We start from the raw sequence: 26,152 nt of genomic DNA, 5'->3' as shown, positions 1-26,152 counted from the left end.
CCATCATCCAGGCAAGGGTGAAGGAGAATTCTGGGGAGAGAGAACAGTTTGTGTGAGGGAGGAGCTCTCTTAGTAGTTCAAGGAACCTGGAGCCTTGCCAGCAAAGGGGAGATACTGCTGAAGGATAGTCACTGATTGCCTAGACCTCGTAAGCTAGGGCAAAGGCTTTGCATTTTATGTGAAATGTAATGAGGTGCCATCTAAGGGTTTTACACTTAGATGTGTGGTCCGGTGGATGTTGTAACAAGATTACTCCATTACCGTGGTGCAAACAGATATGGAAAGGCAAGAGAAGTAGCAGGGAGCCCAAAGAGGCTGCATCTCCGCAATATGGTGGAACCAGGAGTGGTCCTCTGCAGGCAGGAGGTGGAGACTGAAAGCAGAGATGGGGTGTTTGCTTGCTCGCTCTTTTGCCTTCAGGGAGCCACCTTCATTCATTCCATTCACTGCCAGGGAAGATGATAAACAGCTCCGCCTCACAGAATTTTATTGGTTTGGGACACAGAACTGGATAGAGAAAGATTAATTAATATTACTGCTGCAAGAAATTATCAGCTCATGAAAAGTTGCACTGTGTTAAAAACTAACATGCTTACTTTGTTTATGGGAAACATCTGTTCATAGTGTTTGCTGAGGCATCATTTCTTTCCACTTTCCTCTCTTCTCTCTGGCATTATATTCTGGTTTCTGAAAGTCCGTTTATTTTTAACTATAATTATTACTTCTGATCACGTAGCTAGTTATGTAAGCAATGGTACCTAATGACTCCCTAAGCCTCAAATTATATTAAAAGGCAATAAGCAATATCTAAGAGGTGCCAACAACCCTAAGGTTCCTTAGAATTTTCAATTTAATTATTTGGGAAGTGGGGAGGAATGCCTCTAACTGTGAAAATTCAGAATCCTCTTCATGTAACATTTTTAAGGGAAAAATAAGGCTTGTATTTTTATTAAAAACATGTAGGGACAAATGATATGCTCCAACAAGTTTCTCATTACCATAGCAACTTCTTATCTTTTAAGTTCAACAAATCATTTTAACTACTTGGTAAATGTTTAGATAAGAGTCCAGACTCAGAGGCTTCATTTAAAAAATAAAAATTGAAGCCTCACAAAACATTGACACAAGGAATTAAATTCTACAAAACTGGCTAACTTTGGTCTCACAGCAGGAAATTTTATAGTAGTTTCAGTAGTACTTAGTGGTTCTTTATTAGCCATGTGGAAATGCTAAAACTTTTACAACCTAGAATTCTGTAGTTTTAGTATGTGGCAAATATCCCTGGCCTAAGTCCCACTGAGCTTCTCAAATATTTCAGCTATGACAAGCTTAAATCTTTTTTCAGAAAATATGACTTGTTCATATCTCATTTTGGAAAACTGTTTAATTTGTTTATAGTACAAATCAGAAGCAAGTCATCTCGTATTTTATAACTTATTTTTTCACGTGTCTCCTATGACTCTGGAGAGCCTAGACATTTCTACAATGGTTTTAAGCCCGGTGTAGGTGACAATGAAACTAACACAATAAGAATTTCAAATAAATTCAGTGCCTCAAAATGTACAATCATTTCAGTATTCAGAAGTGAAAAAAAATGGGGAGAGAGAGAGGATAATCTGGGTAATTTCTTCCTATTGGGGAAGAAAATATTTAAAGATGATGGTGTAAATAGCATGAATGCCGACTTAGTCATATTCTGTGCTTTTCTTTAACGTGGCATACTTTATTGCTATCATAAACTGAATTTTCTACCTAGGATTGCTTTGCATTTATCAGTTCGTATTGTTTTAATTAAGTATATTGACATTTATTTAGTCATTTATAAGTGACCGTTGCAAGTGTTTTTTTTTTCTACTTATTTTTGCAAATGGTAATTCTGGACTTACAAATCTCTAGAAACTGTTCCTGGCCACAACACGTATTCAACAAATATTCATTCCCATTCCAGCACTGGAGGAAAAAAAAAATATGACCTTTGAAAAACGTAGTCCAGGGAATAAGTATATGAATAGAAGGAAGGATAGAAAAATTACCTGTTAAAAAAATGTGTACCATTTAGGATTCGTTAAGCAACAAAATTTTTGTTTCTATTAAATACAGGCAGGTAAAGTTACCTAAGAAGAAACCAAATCCTTCCTGTTAATCTCTTAAACATGTGTCAAATCCTTAGGTATACAAAAGGTTGCAAAGTTCTTAGTTTGTGATATTCTTATTTAACTGGCTAAATAAGAAATACAACTTTGCTTTTTTAGACTGTTACACTGGGCAAATATTTTATTGGATGCTTCATAGAATTTAGGAAAGAGGATGTTCCAAAATATGCCTGAACACCTAATGGTGTGAGAACCATATGCAACTGAAAGAACCCATTCCAGGGGCGCCTGGGTGGCTCAGTCATGAAGCGTCTGCCTTCGGCTCAGGTCATGATCCCAGGGTCCTGGGATCGAGCCCCGCATCGGGCTCCCTGCTCAGTGGGAAGCCTGCTTCTCCCTCTCCCACTCCCCCTGCTTGTGTTTCCCCTCTTGCTGTGCCTCTCTCTGTCAAATAAATAAATAAAATCTTTAAAAAAATAAAAAAATAAAATAAAATAAAAAAAAAAAAAAAGAACCCATTCCAAAAAACTCCAAGAAATCTTAGAGATTCCACATAGTATGCTTCATAATTGCTCTGTGGGCTATATTTATATCCATATCCTTTCTACAAAGGAAAAATCTTAATATTAATTAATTTTCTATTAGCTTTTAACCACCTCATTCCATAAATTTATGAAAAAAATTCACTTAATTTTAATAAGAGAAAGTAAACAAAGGGCCCCATATTTTTCAGATCTGTGGTGGCATGAAAAATCTTCATTTTATTTTCAAATAAGCCTCAATTTAAAAAAAAGAAATCCATGGGTAGATAATATAGATACAGATATAGAGTATTCTTCAGTGTATGTCTGCATACGTATCTATGAAGAAAAATAATTCTAACTGTATGGAAATTAGACATTAAAACAAACTGCTAATTTCCCCAACGCATTTCTCTACTCTGCAGATGCTAATATGCTTTTGATTTTACATTCATTAATTTCTTCATTCAATCAACCCGTATTTATTAAACATTCTGTGCCCAACACTTCGCTATGTGTTGGAAACATAAAGATCAATAAGGCTTGGTCATTGCATTCCAAGACTCACAAAGCATCCTAAGGCCAGCTCCCAATCCTGAATCATGTATATGGGAGTGTAGGAGGATCACGTGTATGAATTTAGGAGGATCATTATGATTATATAATTAATCAGTTATGCAAGTGATATTTTAAAACCCTAGCCTCATAAATGCTTACTCATAACTGAGAATAATTAACTAGTTGTAAAGCCATAAACAAGTCCTTTAACCTCCCAAAGAACTGATGTATTTGAATTATAAAATACAGTGCTGAAACTAAGTTTTCTTCTGTATTTATAAAATTGAGATGAGAGTGATCATTAATCAAATGCCTCATTGATGTGGATGAGGAGCAGAGGGCTGAAAGCTTGTGTCCATTAACCAAAGGAAAGAGAATATAAAGTTTAGTGGAGTAAGACCAAATGGGCAGTGTGAACTACCCACTCCTCCTAAGCCTCCCACAGGCACATAAAGTGCCAGAAAATTCACTCTCACTTATCTGGGCGCAAGGAAATCTGTGGCATAGTCTCTTATTTATTGATATCTAAAATATATTAGTTAAGAATCTTATCTTTTGGAATTACAAAATCAACTCCATGTGTTTCATGGAGATTTTAAACTGCAAAGCTGCCCATTTACAAACCTTTGGTTGTACTGAATGGAATGTATAGAATACAATAGATGGAAAAAAATATATAATAGATTGGAACAGATATTTAATAGGGTAGAGGAAAATGGCCCAGGATAAGAATATTCACAATCCAGAACATTAAAACTGTTCGTTCATCCAGGTTAATTTGAAGTCTGTACAATTTGTTAAGTGTAAATGTTAATAAAATTAATATGGAACATCAAGAAAATCATTTGGTAGATGTTAATATTAGACACAGCCTCGTGACAGGAAATACCAAGAGCAGGGACTACATTTTACTCATTTTTATCTAGATGAAGCCTGTATCATTTAACTTGTTTTGGGTTTTCTTCCCACAAATCTTAGAAAATTTGGTGTAGATTTGATGCACATTTATAGTAACTGGTAACTACTTGGGCTCTCCTCCTGGTCTTATATTTGATTTTGTTATTCTCTGTTGATCTACTTAGACAAATGACAATTTTGATAAGCTACCTCAAGTCATCTTTACAAAGAGGTGATATATAATAAGAAAAAATTTTTCCTTGGTATCACAGATTTGAATAGAGTTCCTTATGTAAAGTAGCAGCTGAACACACACTTGCTGCATTGAGCATAAATTCATTGAGTCTTTCATAAATGAAGTAAATAAAGAGAAAAAGACCTCAGTTTGTTCAAGGCAACTCAAGTTCATCTGAGAAGAGCAACTATGGTACGTTTTATAACCTTAAAATATACAAAGGAAAGTTTTTTTAAAATTTGGGATATATCAGTTATTTCCAGAAGACTGATACATGATTTGGCTTTAGTGTATTTTAGCCAGTCTTGGCTTTCTAAATCATTTTGAGAATAAACAGAGCATTTGAGCCATGTTTGTTGTTAACTAAGTAATAAATCACAAGGCTTCAGCTAATTTTTTGAGGTCATTAATATAATGCAGTTAATCACTTTAGTTAAGACATATGGGCATTTTGCAAAAAACCTGTGCCAACGATCCTTGAAATAAGGTTAAATAGATCTAATTTATGTTAAACTTTAATTAACCATATGCACTACTATGTAATAATGTTCATACATATGTTGCTTACATTAATTGCTTTTATAAGTTAATTACTGCAACACACTTTGGCTTCTGTTCATTTGAAACTTAACAAATGTTCACACCAGCTGTGGAAGTGATTGAAGGCAATAAACGAAAAAAACATTGGTTTACTTGTTTAAATTAAATTTGCTGTCTCAAGCTGTCCTGTGTCTTAATACATTAGAAAAGACACTTGGGGAGTGATGATCGTGTAATTCCAATTTTAATCACTCTTTAGTCATCCTTAGTTAAGTAATAGAGTCGTGAACCTTTATGTTTGTTTCCATTTTCTGCTCTGTGTTGTTAATTGGATCATTATTGACTGTGCTTTACTTTTATTGTGACAGAATGTGTACTTTCATACGATCAGACATATACCTGGTCCTTATACGGAAATACACAGACTATGTCATGCCTGATGTCCTTTATGGCCACTTTTAGTTGGATACTAATGTTTGTGTTTAGAGAGATGATTCTTACAGACAAATAGCACTTTTTAAATAATATAACACATCTTTTATTTATTTTTTTAAGATTTTATTTATTTATTTGACAGAGAGAGACACAGCGAGAGAGGGAACACAAGCAGGGGGAGTGGGAGAGGGAGAAGCAGACTTCCCGCGGAGCATGGAGCCCGATGTGGGGCTCGATCCCAGGACCCTGGGATCATGACCTGAGCCGAAGGCAGATGCTTAATGACTGAGCCACCCAGGCGCCCATAATGCATCTTTTATTAAGACAAAAGTTTACCTTTTTTAATTTTAGCAGTTTGTTTCCCTGAATCTATACCACGTTGGCGAATATAACGTGAGAATGAGCTACTACTACACTATCTCATTTAAAAAAAAAAAAAAAAACATTATTTTTCTTAAATACTATTTAAATCACTTTTGCTAAGAGTCAAACTTCAGAATCTCTGGATAGAGATGGTGAATTGAAGCACGCTTTTGCCACAGATTCCTTTCTGAAATCCCAATAAAATGACTATAACAGTTTTTTTTAAAGGTCATACCTCATTAGGACACAGGAAATCAAATCGAGAACACAGACAACAACCCTGGAAATCATATGGACAAGCGGTAATTGACTTAGCAGAACCTAGAAAGTTAAATTCTAAGTTAGCAGCTGGGGAAGCCTGACTTAAACTACAACCAAAAGGCTCAGGACTCTCAACACTAGGCACGCCTGGCAGTGGAAGTGAAATGGGGCTAAAACAAAGGCTTCTTTCCTTGTAAGTTTGTCAAAGAGGCAGTTAGACCCCAGAGCTCCTCCCAGACTCCACATAACCAGGGAATTGACCCTCCCAAACTCTGGCAAAAATGGGAGGTGTATTCTTTAGAGAGACTGCAACAGAGAGCTTCCAGACTGTGGTCCCCGGGCACAGTTGAGGGGGGAATACTATACTGAGAACAGGCAGGTAAAATGAAAGGTAACATATTATGGGTAGCTTTCTCCCAGCTGACACGCAAAACATTGACAAAGAGGATTACACCCCCCAAGCACTAGAAGAGCTGTTCTCTGAGGAATTTCTATAGCCAGGAACAAAAACCCCGACTCCATAGAAATGAGGGGGACAGGAGGGGGATAGTTCCTGATGAAAAGACCCAGCTGGATCATCAAATGCTAAAGCCCACCCAGCTCAACAGAATTCTCAGTCAGTTTTTACTCTCCTCACTGAGATCAGCTGAGGATAGGGATTGTATGGTCTTAATAATAGAAACACTGAACATGGATCCTACCAAAAATATGTACCAACTCTCTTGGGAGAGTGAGAGCTTGGGCACAGAAAAAAGTGTGTGTGTGTGGTGAGGGTGGCAGGGAGATGAGGAGAAAGAAAGCCTTATCTTTATCTTCCTAAGAGGAAGTCAATAGATAATGCCTGAATAACCAAGAGGCAGCAGATAGACATCTTATTTAGATTTGTTTTAATTCAGTTAGATCTGAAAGCAGTTGGCTTAGGAGGAAGTAACTGTGTGACTCTCTCAATTATATGCACATATCACTTTGATAAAAATAAAAACTAAATTTAAAACTATAATAGATGCTTACATAGTTCTCATTTAAAAACAAATTTTAAAGAGAGTAAAAGAAAGCTGCTATTCTTTCTTTACCAATTTCCCTGTTTGACTTTTATAACTTATTTTCATGTATGCCTCATGATTGGCATCTTAAGACCTACATAGACTTAGGAATTACCGTGTTTGGATGCCCCATCCTACATCATATCAAAGAGTTTAAAACACATCTATATCCTGCATTAAATATAAGTTACATGTGGTATAAAATTTAATAGGATTTTTAAATTTTGCTTTTTATACTATTATTGCTTTAAGGAATCCATTTCCTTTATGGTTTATATGTTAGCATCACCAGCCTTTCTCTACTTTATTTTACACTAAAAGTGTTCTAAAAATGTCTGGAAGACATTTCTTGAAAATTCTCATGAACTAATGTATAACGTTTCTGGTAACTAAGAATATAAGTCTGTCAATTCACTAAGGTTTATATGAAACACAAATTAATTATATTGCTCTAAAACAGGTTTAAGCTTGAAAAAACAAAAGCAGTCATGATTTCTGAGTGTCATTTATTCTCAATAAAGCAGCAAGAAGGGAAAAAAAATCTAAATTTTTAAAGGCCAACATGTTTTAGAGTATGTTAAATGAAAATCACCATTAGGTGCTCAGATTGGACAGAATTCTGAGCAGAAGGTATTATGTTAAGAATTTTAAAAATTTAAGTTAAAAGTCTTCATTAGATTAAGATTTTCCTTAAGAGGTATTATGAAAACTGTAAATGAGTGTCCAATGGAGCTATGAAATTATTCTTTCCTGGCTGAATGTTTCACCTTTCCATACCAGGCTAGTTTCTATCACTTGTGGAAGGACGATGCCTGTGCTTCTAGTCAGATCCCATCCGTAATTCTTACAGGAAGAGCATCCCACCCAGTTTGTGTGTGGGATTTGCACCTTGCCTCTGACCACATTATATTAGCTCAGTCTCTGCTGTGAGTACCAACTAATGATCTTCTGTCATCTGTCACAGGTAATTAATTCTACCTGATTATTTCAAATCAGCTTTAGTGAGTTGACCAGTACTTGTCTTCCACTCCATAAGCCTGGCTAGAGAGCTTTTAAAAATAAATAACAATCATGCTTCAAAAATACAACATATAAATTAAGTATATTCTCTTCAAATTACAAACTGCTACATTCTCTATTTAAACTGATTGAAGTCACAAATCTCCTCCTATAATAACAGTAACCGTAGAGAATTTTACAGTTTCCCTTTTCATTCATCATTACTATAAGCTACTCCTTGTTCTAATCTTTAAACAAGGTCCCTATCTCATAGAATTTTTTCTTGAAAGAGGCAATACAAACAATAAAGTATGCAAATAAATATAAGTAAACAAGTAAATAAATGTATAACATCTCTCATTAAAAAGATGATTCCAGATAGTCATAAGTGCAATAAGGAATAAAACTGGGTGTTTTAGGAATAGAGAATGCTTTTTTATTTTTCTTTTTTTATTGAGGTATAGTTGACATCTCATGTATTATTCATATATTATATTACGTTGTATTATATATTATCATATACTTCATATATTATATTAGTAGTTACCATACAATGTTATTACTATAGTATTGACTATATTCTGTATGTGATATTTTCTGTCCTGTGACTTACTTATTTTATTTTATTTTTTAATTTTTTAAATTTTTTTTAGAGACAGAGAGAGAGAGAGCACATGAGTGTGCGCATGGGGTGGGGGGAGGGGCAGAGGCAGAGAGAGAGAGAGAATCCTAAGCAGGCTCCACACACAGCATGGAGCCCGACCTGGCGCTTGATCTCACAACCCTGAGATCATGACCTGAGCCAAAATTAAGAGTCAGACGCTTACCTGACCGAGCCACACAGCCGCCCCATGACTTACTTATTTTATAATTGGAAGTTTGTACTCTTAATCCCCTTCATCTATTTTGCCCATCCCCCCAACCCTCTCCTCTCTGGCAACCACCAGTTTGCTCTCCATATTTATGATTCTGTTTCTGTGCTTTTTTTGTTTGTTCACATGTTCATTTGTTGTTGTTGTTTTTTTAGATTCCACATATAATTGAAATCATACGGTATTTGTCTTTCTCTGTCTAATTTATTTCACTTAGCATTATATCCTCTAGGTCTATACATGTTGCTGCAAATGGCAAGATTGTATTCTTATTTATGACTGAGTAATATTCCATTGTGTATATATACCAAATCTTCTTTATTCATTCATCTATCATCAGAGACCTGAGTTGCTTCCATATCTTGGCTATTGTAAATAATGCTGCAATAAGCATAAGGGTGCATATATCTTTTCAAATTAGTGTTTTCATTTTCTTTGGGTAAATACCCAGTGGTGGAATTAGTGGATTGTATGGTATTTCTATTTTTGATTTTTTAAGGAAACTCCACACTGTTTTCCAGAGTGGCTGCACCAATTTACATTCCTACCAATAGTGCACAGGGTTCCCTTTTCTCCACATCCTTGCCAACACTTGTTATTTCTTGTCTTTTTGACTCTAGCCATTCTGACAGCTGTAAGATGATATCTCATTGTGCTTTTGATTTGCATTTCCCTGATGATTAATTATGTTAAGCATATTTTTAATATGTCTGTCGGCCATCTGTGTGTCTTCTTTGGAAAAATATCTATTCAAGTAAGAGGTGGCATTTGAAATGAAGACAGAACACCTTCTGAGCGAAGATCTGGGGATAGAGCGTTCCACGGAGAGCCAGTAGAAAGGCCCTAAATAAATTATAGCCACCCATATATGGCAGTGGCAGTGGCGGCGGCAGTGGTGGTGGTGGTGGTGGTGGTGATGACGACAAGATAGTGATGATGGTAATGATCATGATGAGGATGAGGCTAAGGATGATGGCGATAGTGATGACAATGGTGGTGGTGGTAATTCATTTCTTTTACAAATGAAGCTCCAAAACTAAATAGACTGCCCATGGTCACATCATAGTAAATGATACAGCCCCCAAACCAAAATATTTACTAATGGTGGGATTTAAAAGGTGACCTAACCTTTGGTCTTTTGGCTGTTATATCAGAGGTGCTCTTAGAGAATAGGCTTGTCTTTACAGGAATCGCCTAACTTCAAGACTCCTTAAGCACTTCCCACACTACAGGAGTTTATCCTATGTGGAAGGACCCTGGACTCCAACTTGATAACAAGCTGATCTCCTTTTGTCTGGGTTCTTGTGACCCGCATAGCTCAGCTTTGTTACTTTACTCCACCCATCAACAATGTCACCAGCTTTGAAAACTTGATTTCAGGCATCTCACTTCCTACCCTTGCAACACTTTACTGTCACCAGTGCCACTAAATCTTCAGCCGATAGGAACGTCCCATCTAGTGACCCTAACACTTTGCACTACCCAACACCACCCATATGTGCCTGCTTCCTTCTTTTCACTAGTGTAGATCCCCTGTATCTTCACTATGACACTCTCTTGCAATCCCCTCTCTCAACAAAACTCCAACCTTGACTAAACCCAAGTACTGGCCTCCTGCTGTCCTCATCTGAGAAAATCACACACCATGCTGACTGATCTCCCTCAAATTCTTGACCATTTGTCTCAAATGGGCCCTCACACCCTTGCTAAGTATACTTCTCAACACTCAGGGACAGCTGCGTCAAACCTTCTCTCCTTTGCGTGATTGGTTTTTTTTCCTTTCTAGCCCATCATTCTTAGCAGCTGTTAAACATGATTTAATATCTCATTTAAAACAAGAAAAAGAAAAAAAAAAAGCAAACAACTCAGATCTCAGATTCCCATCCAGCTTTTGCCTACTCTGTTCCTCTTCACGGCCATTTCCTTAGCTTCCTGGTCATTCTAATTCATTCCCATTGGGCTTGCATCTTTGCTTTTACCAAATTCAAAATCATCACGATGCCAAATTCAATGGCATCATCTCTGTCCTCTCACTCTACCTTACAGCAGCATTTCATGAATATGACCAGCCTCCTTCTACAAACTTTTCTCTCTTGCATTCTGAGACTCTATCCTCCTCTGGTTTTCTCCTTTGTCCCAGAAGAACCCTTCTCCACCTCTTTAATGGCTTCTCTTCTCTAACCTACCTCAACACTTGAGATTGTCCCAGGACTCAGTAGTGGGCCTTCTTTATTCTGAAAATTTCCTCTGATGCTGTGTCTTCAAATCTCATCTTTATGCTGATAATGCCCCTCTTTTCTTTCTTTTCTTTGCTGTCTTAATCTCTCTTCTGAACTCCAGGTTCATACAACTAGAAGTCTCCTGGACATTTCCATTTATTTGTCTGAGAGTCATCTTAAACTTAGCACAGCCAAAAAAAGAACTCTTAATGTCACACACACAAAATATTATTCCTCTTCTAGTGATCCACCTCTCAATAACTGGCACCTTCTACTTGGTTGTTTATACTGACTACAAAAATTATTGATTCTTCCCTTTTCTTTGCTGTACAGCGAGTCTTATCAGTTCTATGTCTAAAATCTGTCCATGTCTCTAACTCTTTTCTTGTCCCCTCTCCTACTGCCATTACAAGCTCCCATCTTTTTTGCCTGGGTTATCGTAATAGCATACCAACTACTCCCCTCCTTCCAGTGTTGCCCCCTATAATCCAAACAGCAGCCAAGATAACCTGGAAAAGTACAAATCAGATTATGACTCTGATTTACATAAAATCCTCTTGACTTTCTTTTACCCTTAAAATAAAATACCAACTCCTTATCATGGCCTGCAAGAAAATGCATGATCTTGTCCCTGACTATTTCTTCATATGCTTCTACACTTTCCCCCTCCCTCACTTATTTCCAGATCTTTTCATTCCTCAAACACATTAAGCTTGTTTCTGCCTCAGGGTCTTTGTACTTGAGGATCATTCCACATGGAAGACCTTTCACACCTTGCCCTTTTTTTCTCACTTATATAACATTCTTTTTTTAATATTAAGATATAAATGACATATAATATTGCATTAATTTCAGGTATACAACATAATGACTTGATATTTGTATATGCTGCAAAATGATCACTAAAATAAGTCTAGTTAACATCCATCACCATACATAATTACAATTTTTTTCTTGTGATGAGTACTTTTAAGATCTACTCTCTTAGCAACTTTCAAAGCTACAGTATTGTATTATTAACTATAGCTACCGTGCTGTCCATTACATCTCTCAGACTTACTTAATTTAAACTGGAAATTTGTACCTTTTGACCCCTTCACCCATCTCACCCACCTCCAAAGCCTTGCTTTTCTTAGAACAGTCTTCTACACTCAGGTCTCAACTCAGATGTCCCCTCCATACAAAAGATTTCCCTGACCACCCTTTCCTAAAATACCCTCTCCAGTCACTCACTATCCTACTGCCCTTTTTTATTTTTTTCATTGTACATGTCACTCTCAGAAATGCTTACTCCTAGTTATAAGATGAATAAAGTCAGGAGATCTAATGTATAACATGGTAACTGTAGTTGATAATACTGTAATGTATAATTGAAAATTACTAAAAGAATAGAACTTTAAATGTCCTCACCAAAAAAAAAAAAAAAAGAAAAAGTAGATATGCAGGTGATGGATGTGTTAATAACTTGATGGGGGAAATTTTTTCACAGTGTATACAATCATGTTGTACTTGAATATCTACAACCTTATTTGTCAATCACATTTCAATAACGCTGACAAAAAATTAAAAGCTAGAAAGAAAGAAAGAAAGGAAGAAAGAAAGAGGAAGGGAGGAAGGAAGAGAGGGAGGGAGGGAAGGAGAGAGAGAGAAAGAGAAGGAAGGAAGGAAAGAAAGAAGGAAAGAAGAAAGAAAATTCTTACTCATTTATTGATTTTCTTGTGTATATATGCCTTCTAGAATATGAGCTCCATGAGGGCAGGGAGCTCGTCTGACTTACTCTGGCTTTAGTCCAAGAGCACCAGAACAATACCTGGTTCAGAGCAGACATTCAGTAGATATGTAAAATGAATGAATGAATGAACGAATGAAAACTTAGACATTTCAACTTTAACCTTAAATTTAACTCAATCTACATGAAGGGTTTCCCTACAATGAGGGAAAGTAGCATAGAATTAGATGTTCTATTAAAATGAGTCACATGCAAAGGTCTGAACTGATAAAGTTATCATTTTTCCAACCTCCTACAACTGAAATTTCAGCCATGGCAAATATTTTTATTATATTTTAACAAAATATAATATAAAATATATTTTTATAGTTCAGTCCAAAATTTATATGCATATTAAATTAATCTGTATTATAAATTAATACATTTACTTAACTTATTAAAATCTAAATTCTATAGCAAATTCTTGGCATTTGCCAAAACCTCCTTTTTGCCTCTCTCTTCACTCAGCTTAAATTCCCACACATTGTTTAATCTCTCCAGACCTTAGTTTTCTCATCCTTGGACTTGGTGACTTCCAGCTTTCAAATTCTCTGACCCCATCTTAATATTACATCCTACAAATGTGTTCATGTGTTTGCATGTCTCTGTAATTACCCCACAATTGTGCCTTTTTCATAATTAGGACAGAACCATAGCTGTAACAGTAACTGGGGCTGTAAGAGTCCCCAAGGGGTTGGGAGTATAAACAAAACAAACTAACTCATAAAAATTATCCATATTAATAAACCACACATGTAAGCTGGGATTGTAAAGAAGTAAAGGAAAATTTTATTGTAGTAATTTACAATAATGCTCTATAAAAAGGAATTGCAGCTTTAGTTGCCCAGAGAAGCTTCCATCCCCCCACTTTTTGGATATTCAAGGGCAACCAGACTTGAAGATCCTGTGTGATATTCTGTAAGCCCAGGACAAATTCAGCTGAAGCCGAAGTCACTTCAGGCAAGGACCTGTGTCATCCTTTGCTTGAATCAGCAAGAATCTGCCCAAAAGGATGGGATAACAAATTTCCTAGGGCATGCACAAGCCACTACCACTTTTAAAGGAAATTTATGCTTCCACCACAGAATCATATATCTGTAAAATATAGCACAAGGAAAATTAAGATAATTGTGATAAAAAAAAAAGATCATTGTGATCAAGTTGAAGTATATGTTAATTTTAAAAAGTAGTTTCCTTTTCTTTTGTACACCTCTTAATAATTCTTTCCTTTATCACTTTGGTTATATTAAAGCAGGTAAATCATACCTCCTCACCCAAAACCAAGGGCAAGATTGAGCAACCAGCCACACAAAGGGGTCCTCCGAAGGCTGCATGCTCTTGTATTAGCCTAATAGTAGGATTAATGTATGTTTTTAGAAACTATAAATAATTTTTTCAGTTCTCATTTATTTTGCATTTGTAAAATATTTGTAAAACTATGGTTTTTGTCATACTACTCAAATGATTTCAGGATTAAAGATAGTGAGAGATATTAGATTCTATGTAAAGGTCCAGATATACTTATGTAGACCACAAGTTTCCTCAATTTTCTATCGCTTCTATTTGACCATGGCAGAGGGAATTCTGGCTATGTAGTCAAAAGGCATAGCTCTGTCACTTGCTGTTGGGTGACTTGAGCACATCATTTATCCTCTCTAGATCTGTTTTATCGTTTTCAGAAAGCATCGTCTTGCCCTGACCACCTCACAATTTGCTCAGATGAACAGTGATCCCACATTAAAGTACATGCCATACAAAGGAAAGGTTGGATTTTGTTAGCAGAAAGTGCTGTGTCTCTAGTACCCAATTAATTAAGACATTAAGAACAAACTTTTATTGCGTGCCTACTAAGTGCTCAGCCTGTCCTGAGGCACTAGGGCTTCAAAAATGAATAGAGCAGAAAGAAGGCTAGGAGTTGCCTAGAACAGCGGTGGGGGAGGGATGAAGACAAATGGGCATGAGATTTCTATTTGGAGTGATAAAGATCTAAAATAAGATGTGGTGATGGTTGTGCAATTCTGTAAATTTGGATATTCAAGGGCAACAGGACTTGAAGGTCCTGTGTGATATTCTGTAAGCCCAGGACAAATTCAGCTACCGGCTGAAGCCCAAGTCACTTCAGGCAAGGATTTGTGTCATCCTTTGCTTGAACCAGAAAGTATCTGCCCAAAGGGATGGTATAACATATCATCACAGAATTATACATTTAAAACAGGTGAATTTTATGGTATATATATTAAACCTCAGTAAAGCTTTAAAAAAAATAAATAAATAAGGCATTGTCCCTACCCTCAAGAAGCTTATAGTCAAATGAGAAAACCTTACATATAAACAAAAAAGTACTATAATATGCTGAAGAGACATGGATGCTGTTGGCCTACAGTTGTATAAAATTGAAACTCCAAATGATTTAGTATTAAAAAATAAGTTTTGGGCGCCTGGGTGGCTCAGTTGGTTAAGCGACTGCCTTCGGCTCAGGTCATGATCCTGGAGTCCCGGGATCGAGTCCCACATTGGGCTCCCGGCTCAGCATGTTTTCTTGTATTTCTCCCACTGACCCTCTCCCCTCTCATGCTGTTTCTCTCTCGCTCACTCTCTAATAAATAAATAAGTTTTATCATACTCTTAGCATTGGAAATACTAGTTCAAACCCAGAACAGATTTTATGATTTATTGAGAGACATACAATGTCTAAAATTTGGAAAAACTCATTAACCCTTGTACTGAACTTGGCATGAGTGAGATTTTAGTTTAAGAAACAAGGCCTTGACATGTCTGGAAATGTTGCCAATGTTGTCAATTTGACATTCATTGAGCATAACAGACCCCGTAGTGTGGTTTGGAGAGCTGGTGGAGGCCAGGCTGAGGAGGAACAGCTGAGCCCTGGCACACTCATTTGCTTGAACCCAGCCCCTCGGGGATGCTGCCTGGCAAGGCTCCCAGATCATCACTGAACAAAAAGAATGGAAGGGGGTGGGTAGAGCAGCGACCTCAGACCCTCCTCAGCTGGGAGCTCTGTTTCCATTTGGAAGGAATGAGTCTGTGATTCCAGTCCATGCTTTCTATTTCCAGAGACACTTTTCTGCTTTAGGAAAATATAAAGGACTCCCTTTCTCTGGGTTTGAAATTGGATCCCAACTCTTCTATGTTTTCTTGTATTTCCAGCAATTGTCCTAGTTTAAATCCTACACCCCAGACTCCTTTTTAACTTACAGACACGTCCTCCTTGGAGAGACGTCTCTCCACAAACTGTCTGCCTCCCTGAATGGGTTCTGGATATTATTTTCTTCCAGCTTGATCTGTACACCTCAGATAAGAAGGAGCCCCACATATGCTTTCATTCGCTTGACAAATATTTATCAGGCCTTACTATCTATTATCTATTTAAAAGTTATCCAAGCCTATAAAATCGGGTAATGTCTCTGGTACCAAACCACAGAACCTACATGGACATTGCCTAACTGAGACCCTGTATTTGGCCCATGACAACCTCGTAGGCATGTATTCTCTTAGCAGAGAGAGGTCAGCACTGCTTTCTATTCTCTTCTGTGGAAGACGAATAAAATATGAAAATGAGTAAAAAGATTAATAGCAACAATGACTATTTACTGGTTTTCTCAATTTTGTAACTAAACGTAAGGGCAGTGTATGAAAAATGTTTCTTCTCTATAGTGTCTTTCTCTCTGAGCCATTTTAAGGTTTGAAAGAAATATTCATTCCTCTTAAACTATCTCTCTGGATCTTAATTTTTTCTATTATAAAATAAGGGGGTTGGATTCACGACCCCCAAGGACTCTTTAAGCTTAAACAGTCTTTAATACGGCAAATTCAGCCTGAAGCTTCAGCGCAAGAAGTGCAGGTTTACAAAGAACCAAGTGGGACTGACTATTCCCCAAAACAAAGCTTAATAACTTGAGCATGTCTGTCAGGGGAAACATTTTATCAAGCTGAATTATTTATACATTATTAGTGAAGTGGTTATCATTTCAAATTATTAAAGTTTCAGCAGGAAGAACCTTCCTGCTCAGCTCTGTTTCTTCCCATGTACAGGATGGATATCACCTAATCTGGCCTGAGTCTTGTCTGACTCAGGCAGTGTACCCTCCTCTCTCCTCGCACGGCTAGAGCTGCAGTGTTCATGTCTAACCACTGGTGGCGTCCTTGGGCCAGTGGGAAGACAAGCCAGATGTGACCAGGCTCTGTGATGCTACCCACTGCCAGTCAACACTCCCCAGATAGGAGCAGAGATGGCATTAGTGTGTATATCCAGGTAAACCATTCTGGCCAGAAAAATAAAGCCTACTCAGACAGATCACTTGTGTGTTCCACAATCTGTTCATTCTACACAAAGAGGCAGTACAAGATAGTGATCAAGCACATGGGCTCTGAATCTGGACTACCTGGGTTTCGATCATGGGTTTGGCACATGTCAGCTCTATGACTCGTAGCCTTGGTGTTCCCTATTGGTAAAATGGGAATAATAATAATAGGGCTATTTTAAGAATTATATAAGGTAGTATATGTAAAGTATTTAGAAAAGTCCTTGGCATATGATAAACACTCTGTGTTAGTTATCTGTATATTATACCTCCAGGTGGAAAAAATTAAAATTAAGCCGCAAAGAAAAGAACATTTAGATGGGCAAGGTAAATGTGGTATAACATGAAGGGCACTGGTGTTGTGTGGGGTCTTCCGGAACACGGATTCAAAAATCTCTGGTGTGTAAGATTGTCATGAGGCCAACATGAGATGATTATAAGTACCTACAGTAAGATGTAGGTCTCAATAATTATTCCCTTCCCCTGCCCAATGTTTTTAATTTGATTTCTTTTACTTTCTTCTCTGTATTTATTTGCCTTTCTTTATGTCTCTTCCTCTATCTCTTCCTTCTTTCTTTCTTTCTCCTCCCCTTTCCTTCTTCTCCTCCTCTTCCTTCCTTCCTCCTCCTCCTCCTCCTCCTTCTTCCCCATCCTCCCTGCCTTTCTTTCTTTCTCTTTCAACTAATGATCACTGGTTTTCTCCTCCAAACTGGGCAGTCTGGGGACTCTGGGGATGAAATTGGGGAATGAGCCACATGGTTCTGACTCTCTTATAGTCTAATGAAGGAGAAAGGTTTTCCTCAGATTACCTCACTAATGAAGGCCTGACTTCAAACTTTAGATAAGTGTCCTGAGCCAACAGAACACTCTTTTGTAAGGGCATGTGTCAGAAGCGCTGGATCTGTAAGAGAATGATGGGAGCGTTCCCTAGATCTGAAGGTTGTGAGGGACTTCGCCAGGCCCACAAGAGGGGAGCGCATTCTCTGTGGAAGCCGTAGCTCATACAGAAACCTGTGGCCGGGTGGCCATTTCTAGAATGGGACGGGAGCTCCAGGAGCGAGGCGACAGTGCTGCCGAGGCAGAAGAGAGATGCGCTGGAGAGACTGGAGGGAAGTGAGGCAATATCTAACAAAAAGTCACTCTGTCCTACAGATAACCTACTGTTTAGTAGCTTGTGACTTATTCCTGAAGAAGAGTTTCTTTTTCATTTACAGAATCATGCATTTTAGAAATATATAGTTACTCCTTGATTGGCCTGGAGTATTAAGATTAAACCTATTTCTCTGGTTCATAAGTTTGTGTTAACATAATTATCAATAATTACCCCATATGTAACCAAACGTTCATCAAGGATTTTGTGATTACCGTATAAAAATCAAGAAGTGGAGTCATTCTTGACACCTCAGCTCTGTAGCTGTCAGGTAGGCATCCAGAGTAGGCTCAAAAATATATCTTACAGATAAAAAATTAAAGAGATTGACAGATAAAAGAGTAAAAAATCATAACTTCAGTTGCAGAGAGGTTCTGCTTTCAATACACTAATTGCCTTCTAACTTTTCAGATTATTTGGGGGAAATTTTGAATGTTATTGGGAGAAAGTTGAGGCTTTCAAAGTGTAACTGAGTTTTCCAAAGTAACAATATAGGTTTCTTTGAATTATTTTTTTCAAATGTTCACTGTGGTACTGTAGGGACTCTAAGGTGACATGGAATGGCTCAGTAGAGACAGTGTCTAGAGCTAAAATGACAAATTAAATTAGTCAAGAAGTTAATCACTCCAGCCTTGGCCAGGATTTATGTGTATAAACCTATTTGACTGATTTCAGGAAAGAAAATGGTTGTCATTTTTAATGGAAAATAACCTTTCTGAAGTTTCAGTAATTCACTTTATAAATAATGTATTTGACATACTTTGCCAAGTTTCATAGGCTGTTTAAACTTTTGAAGTTAAAATAATTTGAGGGGAGATTTGGAAGTTAAGATTTCTTTTTTATCCTTCCATGATCCTACCACTGAAGCCCCTAAAGAGTCTATTTGACATTTAAACAAACAATTTCTTCTCATTTACTATTTAAATATAGTCTGCACTGTTAGTAATACATGTCATTGTACCACATTATTTTTTTTTTAATTAAATGTGCGGCTCAACTGTTCTTCAAATGCACCAACCGCTTAGACAGTCACTGAAAGATAATCTTGCCCTTCTTCGTGTGGCATGAAATCTGCATGGAGGCTTCCTGAGGGGCCACTATCGCTGAGGCTCCGTCCCCTCATATGGGAACTGAACAGTGGGAATTTCTTAGTGTCAAATGAATGCAAAGCTGGTCTCACTGAGATGAGGTTTATTTTTAGTTACCAACAGTTTTTGAAGACTAAATTACAGAAAATAGCAATCATTTTCTAGTGCGTTGGCTCTTAAAATTAATCAGGCAACTGGGTTAATAATAGCATATTTTTATTAATAACAGAAGTACAGAAACACCTGTACTTATTCATCCGATGTCTTCAAAATGATATGCTAGTCAAAGAGTGTCAAATTATCATTTGAAAATTATTGAATAAATTCTAGGGGCAGTTTATTACTGAGTGAATTAACTACATTTTCAATACATTCATTTAGGGAGATAGGGGGCACAGAGATTAAGAGCACAAGCTCTAGGGTTAAACTACCTTGATTCCAACCTTAGTTTTAATACTTACCAGTTGTGTTATCCTAAGCAAGTTACTTCTCTGTGCCTCAGTTCCTTCATCTGTAAAATGGGGATGATAAAAATAATAATAATAATACACATAGGGGCACCTGGGTGGCTTAGTTGGTTGGGCGTCTGCCTTTGGCTCAGGTCATGATTCCAGGGTCCTGGGATCAAGCCCCACGTCGGGCTCCCTGCTCAGCGGTGAGTCTGTTTCTCCCTCTTCCTCTGCCCCTCTGCCTGCTTGTGCGTGTGCTCTCTCTCTCTCTTTCTCTCAAATAAAAATCTTTAAAAAAAAGAAATAATAATAATACACAATAGTTGCTAAGATTCACGTAGCTCCTATTTTTTCATTGGGCACTGTTTTAAGAGAGTGAGAGACAGAGAGATAATAGATATTATATGCCTGGTACAATTCTAGGATCAACTATATCTTTAATCTTCACAACAACCATATGGGGTTGGCACTATTATTTTCCCTTCTCACAGATAAGGAAACCAAGAAACCAAGAAGTGAAACAATTTTCCCAGAGGCAGCTAAGTGCCAGAGTCTGAATTGAGAACCAGGCTGTCTGGCTTTCCCAAAGTCTATCCTCAACCTCCTACAATGCCTGATGTGCCCATTGATGAGATTATATACATAAACCACGTGGACCATTGCCTGTTTATAGTAAATATTCAATGAGCATTAATTACTATTATTGGTTTATGAAAGTTATGTCATATTGTACTATATGTTGTCTCTTTCATTGCCTTAAATATTTAACATTCCACTAAAATTTTCTCTTTTTTACACCATCTTTAGCTGTGTTCTGTAGAATTTGGTAAGGTTATTTTGGGGTCAACATGTGCAGAAGACATCACGCATTTTTTACTTCTATAACTTCATACAGCAGAGTGTAGAAACAATCAAGGTCAATTCTTTTTAAATCATTCATTCATTTTTTTTCTACAAATAGTTATTTGCAGAATAAGGCACCTACTACATGCCTGGCATTATTCCAGAACCTATTCTAGGGCATTCAGCAGAGAACAAGACCGACAAGTCCTGGCTGTCACAGAGCTTACCTCCTAGTAAATCATTTTGTCATTGACTCAATTCCAACTTGAGCCTTTAATCCTGGGAAACAGTGCCACAACTAAAATTGAAATCTTCCATCATTAAACACTTGGGACATTAGGAGGGTGATGCATTACACAGGCCACAGTACTCTGTGTCACTGGCTTTACCCCCATGCATTTAAGAGAAGTCATTCCAGGATCTCTGAGAGCTGCAATCATAAGTGAAGCCCATTGGGAAAGAATGCACTGGCCATGTTTTTCTCCTCTGGCACATGAGCGGATGTCTCAAAAGTTAACCCATTCTCCTCATAACTGCATGGAGAAAAGCCATCAGCGTTCTAAAATAGAAGCTGAGGATTTCAGACTCCTGAAAGCGGAGTCTGTTTATCTTATTTTCTTATGTTGTTTTCTTTTGCATTTAATCCTTTTTAAAGATTTTTCTCATATTCTTCCACTATCGATATCATGTGAAATAATTACATTAGTGAAGGGTTTTCATATCAGATTATATCCTTTGACTATGCAAAGAAAAACAACTCATTATTATAACAATATTATTCAAGATACTTTTTTTTTTCAGGATACTTTTTTAGTCATCTTATTATTTTAGAGGAAATTATTGGGTTTATAGAAAATTTAATCCCCTAAAAATTTAAGGGGAGAGAACATTTGTTTCTTTATTCTGCAATTCTGGTGATCTATTCTTAAGAGATGAAGGAAGAGAAAGGAAATATATATATTGGCCATTCACAAATTTAATATACATCATCTCTTGTAATTCTTACAACTCTGGAAACAAGTACATTTAACCACATGAAAATAGAGATTCCAGGAAGCCATGTCTCTGGCCCAAGTTCCTGAAGGTAGCAGAGCCAGGACTAGACCAGTTGTGTCCAAAGTTCCTGGACATGTACTTTTCATTGATTAGTATTTAACTGGAACAGAGATCATGCAGGTGATTATAAGATCACTGCTGTTCAAAAGAGAAAAGAGTCCTTTATAGACTCAATTGTTACATATATCACATTAACATTAGCATGAAGAACCCTCTTTAAATGCTTCCGTGTAATTTATCAAAAAAACCATTGAATTAATAGCCATCTGCAATAATTTTTGTAAATCAATTATACTTCCCAGATGAAGTGCTATATTTTTTAACAAATTACTTGATGACCCATTAAAAGGAATAAAAATATGGTAATTGGCATAGATAAGATTAGCACCTTTCCCATTCATTTTATGCTATATCTTTTAAACTCATCCTTGTCATCAAATAAAACTACACACTGCAATTCCTAGAAGAGCAGGGTTTGGACTGCATAACTAAGATACAGACAAAGCAAGATTTATTGCTTATTTAACAGTTCATGAGCCATTTTTAACTACAATAGAAATGTTATGTACTGATTTGGAGTATTTTTGTATCCATTTGTAGAAAGAGTGGAAACAAATCAAAAGCCTACATATATTTTGTGAGCCTTTGAATTAAACTGTTTCTTCCAGGAAACCAATCCATTTGTTTCTTTCTTACTTAAACATCTATTAAATCTAATTGGAAAAGCAAAGAGAAAAAGAAAGAAATACGGACTTTGATTGGTAAAGTGCTTGATCTTGCTGTTAATTACATTTTGACTAAAGAAAAACTTGCATACGGAAATTTTAAAGTATTTAAAATATTTGTCTCACATGCAACATGTGGGGAGGAAAATTCCTTTCTCTTATTTTCTCCACGTGAAAATGAAGCAGGACAAGGTGACACGCAGGGTCACTATGAGGTATGTCACCGTACCCAGTCCCTAGACTTTGAGTGTGATGGCCTCCAGATGGATAGAGTTTCACAACTCTTCCTATTCCTAGGTTATGCAGCTAGTCTTCCATCAGTGATTATTTTAACCATATCCCTAGATGACTAACACCCACAAAGCCTTTAAATCTCTATGTTAACTTCGACTGTGTTAGTGAGCTGCCAGGGCCTTGTATGTAGGCTGTCATGGATCATAATTAATAATAACGAGGTTCAAAGAGAAAAAGGTAAATTTTTGTTCTAACATTGAAACTAATAAATACACTGCACTTGACAGGTTGTTTCTCCTGAGCTCTGAACATGAAATAAGCATTGTTTCATGCTGCAAATCTTTTGGGCAGTTTTTATTTACTCTTTGACTCTAAATCAGGAGGGAAAGTTTGGAGCATCTAAAATCATCATCATCATCATCATCAAATAATATTTATTACACAGAAGAAGGGCAAGGCTTGGACTATTAAATGTAACTGAGATATAAGACTTCCTGTGTACTTAATAGGTCATGAGCTTCTTGTGTACTGACTTGGGATATCTAAAGGTCAGCGTAGTATCTCTAACAAAACACTTGTTAAAGGTTTCTTAGTTTAGTATAAAATCCTAATAGATATCATTGTGCCGCATCCAGAAACATTATCTGTTTACCCTTCTGTATTTCAAAAAGCAAAAAATGTGATATATCTCATAAAGGGGCCCCTATGACAAATGTCACTATCTATCAGTCTGTCTATAATGACCACATTTATTCTGTCAAATATTAAATAATGAGACTTAGTAATACAGCCACAGAGGACAGATCTACTTGGAAAGTTATACAGATAAGTTACATGGAGATTGTTCATAGTTAATTTTGTTTTACAAGATAATACTTTAACTAGGACTTGGGCTTCTGTACAATTTAGATACAGTAAAACTATAAACAACCGTTTAAAAAAAGCTTCATATAAGTCCTAGGGGTCCAATTGTACAATGTTATGAAGATATACCAAATGCTAGGGTTTTCCCAGAACACCGGAAAAAAAAATCAATTAATGTAGCACCACATCAGTTTAAAAAGAAATCAGCTTTCACCATCATCTCCGGGTCAGATTTCATGGTGGTCAGACACTTGATTTAAAATAATTGTTGGATTGAGGGGCTCCTGGGTGGCTCAGTCAGTTAAGCGTCTGCCTTCGGCTCAGGTCATGATCCCAGGGTCCTGGGACCCAGCCCTGCATGGGGCTCCCTGCTCCATAGGAAGCCTGCTTCTCCCTCTCACACTCTCCCCTGCTTGTGTTCCCTTTCTCGCTGTGTTTCTCTCTCTCTCTGTCAAATAAATAATAAATAAAATCTTTAAAACAAACAAACAAACAAAAACAAAAAACAGTACCACAAACTTGAAGGAAATATGTTACGGTTCCTTGAGGTCATTCTTATGAAATTAAAAAAAAAAAAAAAATAGATTGACTTCACAAACAGCCGAGACCTTTCTAAAACCAGCTGGCTTACAAATTCAACTGACCTGTTGTTACCATACTTCACAGTTAAGAATCATGAGAACAACTTGTTCTGAATCTTCTGGCCAAGTGCCCATGCACAGCGAGCATCAAACATCTTCTATGATTAACATATAAACACTGTTTTATTAGGTTTGGCTTCCTTTCTCACATGGAATGGATAATTCTTTTTCATGGGTTTCTAGTCAGTTCCATTTTTTCCCCTCAAAGTACGTATCAGGAGAAAAAAGAAAGTGGGTGTTGATTTTATGCTATCCTTATACCCTTGCCAGTTACTGAAGTTGCCAGTTATCTTAAGGTTGAACCTAACCCTAAGTAATGTATGTTTTTATGTTTTACGAAAAATATTCCCTTAAGTGATTGTCTGTATTTCAGTGTTTAGATTACTTGTCATACTAACAGATTAACACATGCCAACAGTTCATTTTAGTTTTCCTTAAACAGATTCAGATAGGAAGGCCTGAAGAGCTTGACCTTTATCAAGAGAAGATGAAGATTTTATGTGATTACTTTAATAATCAATGTAAACAACATTATCTTTTTGAAATTCCATAGGAGAGGATAATAGCAGATACGTGAACCAATGGAAGTTTTAAACAGCAAACAAGTGCAAGTATACAATCTTGTTAGACTCTACTCCCCTCACCACTTTTTTTTTTTACTATTTTTTTTTCACTCTCTTCTGGTTAGTATTGTTATTAGATCAAAATTGTTCTTTGATTGGCAGTGTTCATATTTACTTATATTGATTCAGGAAAAAGCAGAAAGGATTTAATTTTCAGTTCATTAAAATTAAAGTAAAACAATGACACAAAATCTTGGCCTTCTCAAATGGACACTCCAGGTTGGAAAGTTGAGCCCTGGTTTGCATTGAATATTATTTCTCTACAACATTGTACAAATCGTCTGCCTATGCTGTCCCACAGGAAATATGAATAGTGGAAGTATTGTTTCCTCTCTTGGAGATATTATGCCACTTGTTTTTCATGGTCTGGAGTCCAAGTGCGCAGAATAGAATTACATGTGGCAAATAGCATTTCCAACCATGTAAAGTGGAGCAGGACACTTGGATCCACCATGTTGGAACGGAGCCTCCTTGAGTAGTGATGAGCAAGGACAGCTGTAAATGCCCTTGTACTTTTATGTCTTGCCTATTTTTTTTAAATTGATTATAAAACATCAACATTAGTCAGTGTGAGACTCTTCTGAATTTATATGCTACATGCTTATTATTAATATCAACATTACAAACTGTACTGAAAATTTTTAACTACACTGGTATAGCTTTAAAAGTATTCTTACTGAACTAATTTTCACATATACTTCAAAAATAAATATTTTATCACATTCAATTTCATCAGTTTTGCTCAATGGACTATGACTGGTCTTTTCTGCAATGATTAAGAAGTCATTCTTGCCATTGTATTTCATAAATCATAATAGGAATAAGTCTAACTGCTAGTCTCACCAAAGTTAACCTGGGAAGCAAGAATAATGTTTGCCTTACCCTTTCCCCACCCCAATAAACTAAATTTATTTAGAAAAATGGTTATCAACCTAATGCTATATTTAACCATGAAGGAAGAACAAGACTTTTTTTTTCAAAATGCTCTACCCTCTCAAATTAATTTTTACTCAAAACTGTCTTGCATTTTTAAAAAACTGTCTTGCATAATCTTTTTATTCAAAACTTTCTACCTTTTTAATATTCCCAAAGGAGATGCAAGAAATTTGCTTTTGTTCTTTTAGGAACAGAAGTAGTATAAGAATATCACAGAAATGTCTCTTGAATATCTTTTTCAACAACTATCCTGGTAAGACAGATCAGTAAAACTCAAGAATAGCTAAGAAAACAAAATTGTGCTCTCAAGGACGACTAAAAATTTGATCCCTTATTGCTCTTTTTAAAGGTCTGTCTTGATAGTCGTTTGTATTTAAAAAAAAAAAAAAAAACGAGTAGAGTATCCAATATCCACTTTTT

The 26,152-nt window shown here is 36.6% G+C and overlaps 1 protein-coding gene across 4 annotated transcripts in view; it reads left to right on the top strand.

Annotated features, from left to right (window-relative positions):
* Positions 1-26,152, top strand: part of KCNQ5 (potassium voltage-gated channel subfamily Q member 5) — a 501,939-nt gene that overhangs the window by 270,319 nt on the left and 205,468 nt on the right. The gene's annotated exons all lie outside the window — the stretch shown is intronic.

The sequence above is a fragment of the Halichoerus grypus genome, chromosome 9, assembly GCF_964656455.1.
Source record: "Halichoerus grypus chromosome 9, mHalGry1.hap1.1, whole genome shotgun sequence".
NCBI lineage: Eukaryota > Metazoa > Chordata > Mammalia > Carnivora > Phocidae > Halichoerus > Halichoerus grypus.
The sequence above is the reverse complement of the archived record's forward strand: the minus strand, read 5'-3'. Positions and strand labels throughout refer to the sequence as shown.